This window comes from Schistocerca cancellata, chromosome 2 (assembly GCF_023864275.1).
Source record: "Schistocerca cancellata isolate TAMUIC-IGC-003103 chromosome 2, iqSchCanc2.1, whole genome shotgun sequence".
Taxonomy (NCBI): Eukaryota; Metazoa; Arthropoda; class Insecta; order Orthoptera; family Acrididae; genus Schistocerca; species Schistocerca cancellata.
In genome coordinates, this window is record NC_064627.1 from 1,120,253,381 (window position 1) to 1,120,263,243 (window position 9,863).

Here is a 9,863-nt window from a genome sequence, read left to right on the forward strand (position 1 = left end):
AATGTGTGGGTGACGCAAGTGTCAGTAGGGAGGGGAATGGCATAGAGGAAGCACGAAACATGCAATCAGAGTCCACTGATTGCTTTTTTTCCCGAGAAGGTGTTGTGTTCACGTAGCATTCGTAATGCACTGAAATTTTTTTCATCGTCCTATAAAAGAGGTTGTTAGAAATAAGTAGCATCAAATATCTCATTGATTCATCAGTTCGTGGTTTAATAAAACATCTAGGACTGGAACGGCTGTTGACTAGTTGAACCCAGTGCATAATACCGAATTACGAGTAATCAGCAGAGCTGAAAGTGATATCAGGTGTGCTGCAAGGAAGCGTGACAGCACTGCTAGTGTTTTACTTGTACATAAGCGATGTACTTAGGATCAGATTGTCCGTTGACAGCGATGTCGTCCACATGAAAGTGTCGTTGGTGGATGCTTGCAATTAAACGCAAGGCGGCCCGGCCATAGTACTCACTTGATGTAGTAAATGACAGCTGTAATTAAACATGAGAAACTGCAAGATGAAGGTCGTTTCAAGGAGAAAAAATCTATTAATGTCCGATTGCACGATTAATGGTGAATTCTTTAAATTTTTAGAGATAGTATTAAAAGTATGGGCTGAACACGGCAGGCTATTAGTTTAAAATGTTCAAATGTGTGTGAAATCTTATGGGACTTAACTGCTAAGGACATTAGTCCCTAACCTTACACACTACTTAACCTAAATTATCCTAAGGACAAACACACACACCCATGCCCGAGGGAGGACTCGAACCTCCGCCGGGAGGGCTATTAGTAGCAGGTGTTATATTGCTGATTGCAGTGCTTGTTCATGTATTTTATTTGCATAAGGGACGACCTGAACCGTGCGAAGCTTTATTGCAGTTCAGTGGACAGATCTGTGTCGGAACAGTCCAGTTGATGTTATCACGCCAGTAAACCTTATTATCCAGGCTAAACCACTTAGCATTTAGGGCATGGTGGGTATTTCGGTCGTGCAAGAAATGAACCTGTCATTCCGTGACGTACCACTGCGATCACCCAACAGCCTACAGCCGAAGCAGTGAGTTATTGTGTTAGCAGCATTTAACTAAGAATTGTGATAAATGATGAGAAACGAGCAAAAGGCCTAACTCATCTCTCTCTCTCTTTTGTTTCAGTCTCCTGACTGGTTTGACGAGGCCTGCAACGAATATCTCTCCTGTGCCAGCATCTTCACCTCGGAGTAGGCCTTGCAGCCAACATCCTCGATTGTTTGTTACATATAGTCCGACCTCTGTCTTCTCCTACAGGTTTTACATTTACAGCTCCCTCAGGTGTCATGGGAGTTATTCCTCGATGTCCGAGCGCTTACCCTACTGCCCTGTCCTTTCTTTTTTTTTTCAGTGTTTTCTCTCACCGATCCTGCTGGGAACCTCCTCACGCCTTATCAGTTCACGTAATATCCAACATTGTTACAAGTCAACTGATCTCAAACGCTTCGATTTTTCCCCCGGTTTTCTGACTGTCCATATTCACTACCATATAATGCTGTGCTCCAAAACTACATTCTCAGGCATTCCTTTCTCAAATTAAGGCTTATTTGTAGACTTCTTTTACAAAAAGCGCCCTCTATGGCCGTGACTGTCTGATTTCTACGTTCTCCGTGCTCGCCCCTCATTTGGTTGTTTGCTTCTTAGGCAGCCGAGTTCCTCCACTTCATCTGCTTACTGAGCCCACATTTTGATGTTCAGTTTATTGCTGATCTGCAACTCCTTTTATTTTCACAGAATAGCATTCTGTTATTACACCACATTAGAAACACAGCAAACTTTGTAATTTATGCAGGTCACTATTGGATTGTTTTCTGCAGTCATGAAAAGGCACTTAAAGTATGCGCTGAAGCACTTGTAATGGTGCGGCTTGACAAAGCGTAGTTTCAGTTTAATCAGCACTCAGGATGGATTCGGACAGTAGCTCGGCGGTAAGCATCGCAAAGTTTTTTTTCTTTTTAAGAAAAAAGATCTGAGTCATTAGGTATTTGTATAGCAGCACGGAGTTCTGACGTTTTTAGTCAATGAGGCACGGCGCATAAAATCAAGCTACTTAAGTCTATTGTAGTTGGTAATTAGTGTTCCTAACTCCTGGTACGGAGAAAGGTAAGTATGTGGGCTATTAAAATCTATTAAGTTCCTGGTAACACGTGACGCGGTCAGAGTGTTATCTACAAACAGCACCCCGTGTTGCGTGTTCACCAAGTAGGTTCCACAGTGGCGTAGGTATAATCTTACAGGTAGATGAACTTTGGTTAGTATCGAATAATCTGTAAGTTTTTCATCCCTCGAGTGACGTTCCCAAGCCGAAGATGCATGAACTACTTCAAAATGTTGAGACATCGATGCTTACGCAGATCATCAATGCTAAAATACATAGCCCTCAAAAGCGTTACATCGATGTTTCTTTATATATCTTAGAAATGTTAGAAAAAGCATGCTGAAAAGAGTTTATTTTTAGGTAATACCATATAAGAACGTAAGTTAGTGGTCAGAGATATTTTAAAACACAAAGGAATTGCAAATTGGCTCCTACTTCTTCACAAACCTATCTACGCCTACCTATCTTTTTCTAACATTGACTTACATTAGGCGCAGTGATACTGACCAATGCGATGATTAACTATTTTCATACAACTCATATTACGAAACTAAATTAAACTAAATTAAATAGATCTTGTAAAGAAAATTCGTTTTTTATCATTAAAACAATTTAGTTCTTTTAATTTAACAGCTTTTGAACAGAATATAGGAAAAAGATGTAGGTAATCTACTTCCTAGAAGTCTGTTTCTTTCCTGGGTGCTGGTTGCTCTGGCCTCTGAGACCAAGCAGTCGCTTGGTACAGTTGTGGCGATGGTGGGATAAACCTTTGCAATTTTTGCAAGTTTTAGGAAAAATGACTTCATGTTCTCCCACATTTCAATAAGATCTCTTTTTCATTGGTGTAACAGGAGACGACAGATGCATCTGAACCCAAGTTTCACTAACGTTTCCAACAGATGTCATTGAATTAATTTTCGTGCTTTTATATGGCAACTGCTTGCGGTACTTGTAGATGTCAAACTTTGAATCTTCTTTATCAGACTCATCGCATATGTTGTTCTTGATTGAAGATATGTTAACTTCTCGTGTGTATTTGTTTAAGTAACTAATTACCTTTAATCGTGTGAAGCATCTTTGAAGTGCATGGCCTTGAATCATAAGTAAAGACTTGTTGAAATTGCCAGAATGGGAGAATGTTCTGCCAGTTGTTTCTTTACTTAGTTTTTAAACTGAACAAGTTTTTTTTGTATGTTTCATATTTTCTACTGCGTCTCGACACAGTTGACCATCGGGCTCACTTTGCTTACAGTAACATAAGCGTCTCCTGAAATTTATTTTGTTACTTTTTAAAACAGTCATAGCAATTCCACCATTTCTTTGACAGTAAATCGCTGCTAGAAACCAATGGGGGAACTCAGGTCTAGTTAAAAGTTTTGCTTCCCCAATACACAATGTCTCCAAGAAACATTCTATCATATACAAGCGCGAATTCCACCGTCTGCGAATGTCAACTATCATTTTTTAATTGAGTCTTCTTTCAGTCCCATCTCCACCTGTCTTTTCCATTACTCTTAACTTGCATTGACGCCCCCCTGAATATATTCGACAATAATTCAGACTCGGTAAATTCAGTGCGGTTTTTTGCATCATCATTTGATTTAATTATGACTATGTTACGTCTTTGGGCAAAACAAGGGATAATTTTTTTCCTCCAAACATGTCCCAATTGACTCTCATAACACGGCTGTCAGTATATGTAATGACAGCTGAAACTTTTTCAATTCAAATATTCCACTTGGAGAAAATGTCTGCACAGAGATGGGTGGTGTTCTGTCAGCTCAAAAACATCGAATGTTCTATTGAAGAGTTGAGACTTCTCTAGAAAGTGAATAGTAATATCGACGGATGACGTATTTTGCATTGTTTCTGATAAAATGTAGTAGGTAATCCAGTAGTTTTCAGGATTTTTGTGCATTTTTTAAAAAGTTCTCACGTTGCCTCACACTTATTGCCAGCCCCGGTTTTCATTGTTTCTCGACGTGGCACAACATTAGTTGTAAAACACCTTTTTCTTCTGCAGTGCAAAACAGTTTATTATCTATGACCATAAAATCACAATAGATTCAGTGATTTTCTTTGATTTTGCTCCATCCTGTGTTGTTAGGCTTTCTATGTTGTTTGCGAAGTCTCAGCTTTTGGCTGCTTCGTTCTATCAGAACCACGAGTGACAACGGCTGATGAGATGTAGTTGCAACTGACTTCTCTGATGGAAGCGACTCGCTGTGTCATCACCAATGCTGCACAATTTGGTCCAAAAGCTGAGTTTTATGTCGCTGTTTGATGGTGCTGGAAGATCTACTTCCCTTAAATAACTGTTATCAGGTACTGCGGCACCTTTTTCTAAATAACCAGAAATGCTATTATCTCTTGACCTCTTGCTACATGGTTCAGTATCTTTCAGTTGTAGCTGCAAGAATACAGTTCCTAATTGAACGTTAAGAATGGGTATATTACCTGCTCACAGCTTCTTTGTCACCCGTTTTCTGAAAATAATTCCAAATTTTACCTTTAATTTTATTGGGTGGCACTGTTATTTGTAGGATCACCACACAATAATAAATGTTTATGGATCCCCACACAGCTAGCAACAATGATACAACGTACCATAAAGTAGCTAAATTGCGACAGTTAAAAACACAATACTGTGCAAGAAATTGGGAAAAAACTGGTATTTCTTTAACATTAGAAATCTGAGACAATGTTTACAGACGAAACCTCGTTGTTTTCAGAACATCGATGTATGATTTGCACCCCTATTCCAGACAATGTGTACGTTACATCACAGAAGAACTATTTTGGGAGTTTAACGAAAATTTTGCAGGCAAGATTTCAAAAAAATTATAAATATTTAAAATGTACACTAACGCTAAAAACTTTGCGATTTATTAAGTCCAAGATTGCGTGAGTAGTAGGGAGATGGCGGTGCTAGGACACTTTTGATAGCCTATGCAAATTAATTGAATTGAATTGATTACCCCCCCCCCCCAAACCACATTCTCACCCACACCCACCCACACCATCACCCCCAGATGACATCATTTTACTTCCTTAGCCGGCATGTGGATCCCTGCCCCCTCTCCAACCCAGCCCTTTCCATCCCCTACCCCACCTACCCTATTAACAGGAATTTCGAATTCTGGCGGGACTTTCGAATTTTGGCGGGAATATCTTTGCTCCAGGGTTGTGCTGATGTCCCATTGCATTCCTCCCGGAAATTGGAGGGAAATTAAAAACTGTGGTGCACTTTCCAGAACTCAAATCTTGCGCTGGCCAGTGTAGTCAAGCGGTTCTAGGCGCTTCAGTCTGGAACCGTGCGACCGCTGCGGTCGCAGATTCGAATCATGCCTTGGACATGGATGTGTGTGATGTCCTTAGGTTAGTTAGGTAGTGAAGCTACCAACACCGCCATTAAAAAAAATTAAACAGGCCTCAGCAAACACACGATTAATGCCAACAAAAGGAATTTAGAAACTTGGAGGAATTAAAAAAAATTTTAAACAAAAGTGTCCTGGAATATCATTAGAACATAACAAATATGACGGACCCGTGTAAGGCGGCCACGAATCACCCACTCAGGGATGCTCAGGCTAGACAGAATACTGACCAATTTAAATACGCCCGTAAAAACAATTGCCACTCTCAGGCTGGTCACTGAACCGACTTTTAGCCAGCGAAAACTTGTTATAAGTTGGCTTAACTTGCTGACAGAATTAGAGCTAACCTCGTGCAAGGAAACATTACACCCCACAGTCCTGAATGAGCGACCACATGATCAACCAACAAGAAGCATGAATTTACTCATAGCCCACGACAGAATAGCGAAACAATTGAACTGCCAAAACTACACCTCCCATCGGACAGTAACGAGAGGAGGAGGAGGAAAGATCACTGTCATCAATTACACCGGTGCCAGGGACAGGAAACCCGGTCGCCGGAGGCCACAAGGCAGATGAGACGATGGTTACACAAAATTATTACTTAATGATTAAACCTTCCACGAATTTAACTTGCAATTATGTTCGAACAGGCAGTACACGACCTCCGATGGCCAGGATGCACACATCCGGCCGCGCACGCGTTCGCCAGCGTACACAACACGCCACGGTCCCGCGACAACACGCTCTGTCACCGGAGTTCACGTCTTCTCTGCAACGATGACGGGTAGTGACCGCTCCTTCATGTTTGGTGTCTCCTTTTAAACTCCAGTGTTGAAACGGAGGATTTAAAGAAGCTTGCTAACATCCCACCAAGGCGAAATGAACAGCAACTACTCTTGGGGCGATTCTGTATACAACCAACACGCGGGGAGCTCTTCCATCAACTCGACCCGCCCGTTACACACAACCGACATACACTCCTGGAAATTGAAATAAGAACACCGTGAATTCATTGTCCCAGGAAGACGAAACTTTATTGACACATGCCTGGGGTCAGATACATCACATGATCACACTGACAGAACCACAGGCACATAGACACAGGCAACAGAGCATGCACAATGTCGGCACTAGTACAGTGTATATCCACCTTTCGCAGCAATGCAGGCTGCTATTCTCCCATGGAGACGATCGTAGAGATGCTGGATGTAGTCCTGTGGAACGGCTTGCCATGCTATTTCCACCTGGCTCCTCAGTTGGACCAGCGTTCGTGCTGGACGTGCAGACCGCGTGAGACGACGCTTCATCCAGTCCCAAACATGCTCAATGGGGGACAGATCCGGAGATCTTGCTGGCCAGGGTAGTTGACTTACACCTTCTAGAGCACGTTGGGTGGCACGGGATACATGCGGACGTGCATTGTCCTGTTGGAACAGCAAGTTCCCTTGCCGGTCTAGGAATGGTAGAACGATGGGTTCGATGACGGTTTGGATGTACCGTGCACTATTCAGTGTCCCCTCGACGATCACCAGTGGTGTACGGTCAGTGTAGGAGATCGCTCCCCACACCATGATGCCGGGTGTTGGCCCTGTGTGCCTCGGTCGTATGCAGTCCTGATTGTGGCGCTCACCTGCACGGCGCCAAACACGCATACGACCATCATTGGCACCAAGGCAGAAGCGACTCTCATCGCTGAAGACGACACGTCTCCACTCGTCCCTCCATTCACGCCTGTCGCGACACCACTGGAGGCGGGCTGCACGATGTTGGGGCGTGAGCGGAAGACGGCCTAACGGTGTGCGGAACCGTAGCCCAGCTTCATGGAGACGGTTGCGAATGGTCCTCGCCGATACCCCAGGAGCAACAGTGTCCCTAATTTGCTGGGAAGTGGCGGTGCGGTCCCCTACGGCACTGCGTAGGATCCTACGGTCTTGGCGTGCATCCGTGCGTCGCTGCGGTCCGGTCCCAGGTCGACGGGCACGTGCACCTTCCGCCGACCACTGGCGACAACATCGATGTACTGTGGAGACCTCACGCCCCACGTGTTGAGCAATTCAGCGGTACGTCCACCCGGCCTCCCGCATGCCCACTATACGCCCTCGCTCAAAGTCCGTCCACGCTGTCGCGGCATGCTACCAGTGTTAAAGACTGCGATGGAGCTCCGTATGCCACGGCAAACTGGCTGACACTGACGGCGGCGGTGCACAAATGCTGCGCAGCTAGCGCCATTCGACGGCCAACACCGCGGTTCCTGGTGTGTCCGCTGTGCCGTGCGTGTGATCATTGCTTGTACAGCGCTCTCGCAGTGTCCGGAGCAAGTATGGTGGGTCTGACACACCGGTGTCAATGTGTTCTTTTTTCCATTTCCAGGAGTGTACATCACGTGGCGACTCGGAACCGACGACGCCTGCTTCGCGCTGGAGAGCCACACTGCCCTCCCGTGCCCACCATACTCTCTGCGCGCAATCCCTTACTTCCCACACGAGGTTAAAACCGATCAAAGATCTCACTTCCTCCATAGCAGTTTCCCGGAAGCAAAAACGCAGATAACGATAGCAGAGGGAAAAGACAACCAAGCAGCCACTTAATGACAGACAACATATCAAACAAACATGTGAGGGGAAGAAAAGGAAAACCAATGCAATCTAAACACAAGGTGTAGCACGAGTCGATACACGGCTCACTGTTTTCCGTCACCTTCGGATCCATCTGCGTCCGTCCCCTCGGATTTATCTGGTATTACAGCAACCTCTTCCTTACTTGCCTCGTCGAAGTTCTCAACAAGTTCAGGAACTTCGTCGTCTTCTTCATTGCTAGCTTTGCCGCCTGCAGCACTGTTTGCCACACTCGATGCCAGGCGCTTTAATTGAGTCAAACCCTCAGTGCCCAACTGAGTTAGAATACCCGGTAACATTTCTGTAATTTGCTTGGTTTCTCCAAGGCCAGTGATGGCAAATGTATTGGACGCTGAAGACGCTTGGGCTTTAGGATTATTAAAGTGAATTACGGCACCGTCATCCTTGATCATATTTACTTCTTCGATTCCCGGTGTAGTATTTACTGAGAGCTTCTTCAACGAACTTTGCAACTTCTTGTCATCAGTAGCTGCGGTTGCATGAACAACCTTCTTCTTCCTTCACGGTGTGCCTTTCCCTCCAATCCGCACCTGGGACTGTAGTTTCTTCAACTTTTCTTGGTTCATTTCTGCTTCCTTAACCACATATGATTAACACGTACACAAACAAATACTGAGCGTCCCTACAGTTGAAATACGGACTACTACTTCATGGTAGAGACGACAAACATGTACTGACAGAGGTAGTTACCATTCATGTGGTTACAGTGTTGCCAGACTGTAACTCTTTAAGGTCCTTTTTCTGCCGGATGTACTCGCTGGACGAAATCTTGTGACAGACATTTTTTTATCGCTGGCATATGAGGAGTCGCGCTGCGAAGCTCGAATGTACTAATTTCGCTTCATCATGAATATCCCCACAAGTGGCGAATTCCAGAACGTACTAAAAAGGCTTCGAACTGGCCACAATGTTTCGGTATCCTCCATCAATATTCGAGAGTGTTCTGAAATGTTCCAAAATCATCTGGGATGTTCCCAGACTATTCTCGAACATTCCAGAACATCCAGGATCGTTGTGGAACATTTCGGAACGTTCTGGAATGTTGGGGATTGCTCTCGAATGTTCTCGAGTACTCTAGAATGTTCTGGAATGTTCTAGGAACTTCTAGAGTGCGAAACTTCCCATTCCTTATATTTTCAAAAGCACGCCCTTCAGGTAAAACTGGCGATCTTTCTTCATGGATGAGGGACAGACTGCTACCACACCAATCAACTCCCTTGATCGTACAGGGACTCGTTTCAGAGTTTTAGTGGTACGCACGCTGTACACTATATAATATATATTTATTAATCAGGTGCCACACCGCTACAAAAAGAATTTACACCACCGTGCGTTAATCCAACTAATTTACAATAAGAATCATGTCTCTTGTCACTAAGACCGGAGGTGCAAAAATGACAATTTCAGACATTATAGTACACGTATATGGTAACTATAACACTTAAATAAAACTCTGATTAACTGAAGAAATGGCTAAAAGATACACACCAATAAAAATGTACAAAGAGACAACTTGGCATTACACACAGAACATGTAAATCCCAAGCCTCGAGAGCTCTTGAATAAATATTCACGAAAAAACTGATAATACACCGAAGGAAAAAAAATCGCAGCTTCAAAAAATAATTAACGTAGAATAATGAAATTTCAGGAATACATTTGTCTAGGTAACATATTTAAGTGATTAACGCTGCAAGAACACAGTTTAATGCAGGTACGA

At 43.8% G+C, this 9,863-nt stretch overlaps 1 pseudogene; it reads right to left on the reverse strand.

Moving 5' to 3' along the window:
- Nucleotides 1-8,187: 8,187 nt before the first annotated feature.
- Nucleotides 8,188-8,787, reverse strand: LOC126161265 (transcription factor BTF3 homolog 4-like; annotated as a pseudogene).
- Between the last annotated feature and the right edge of the window lie 1,076 nt (nucleotides 8,788-9,863).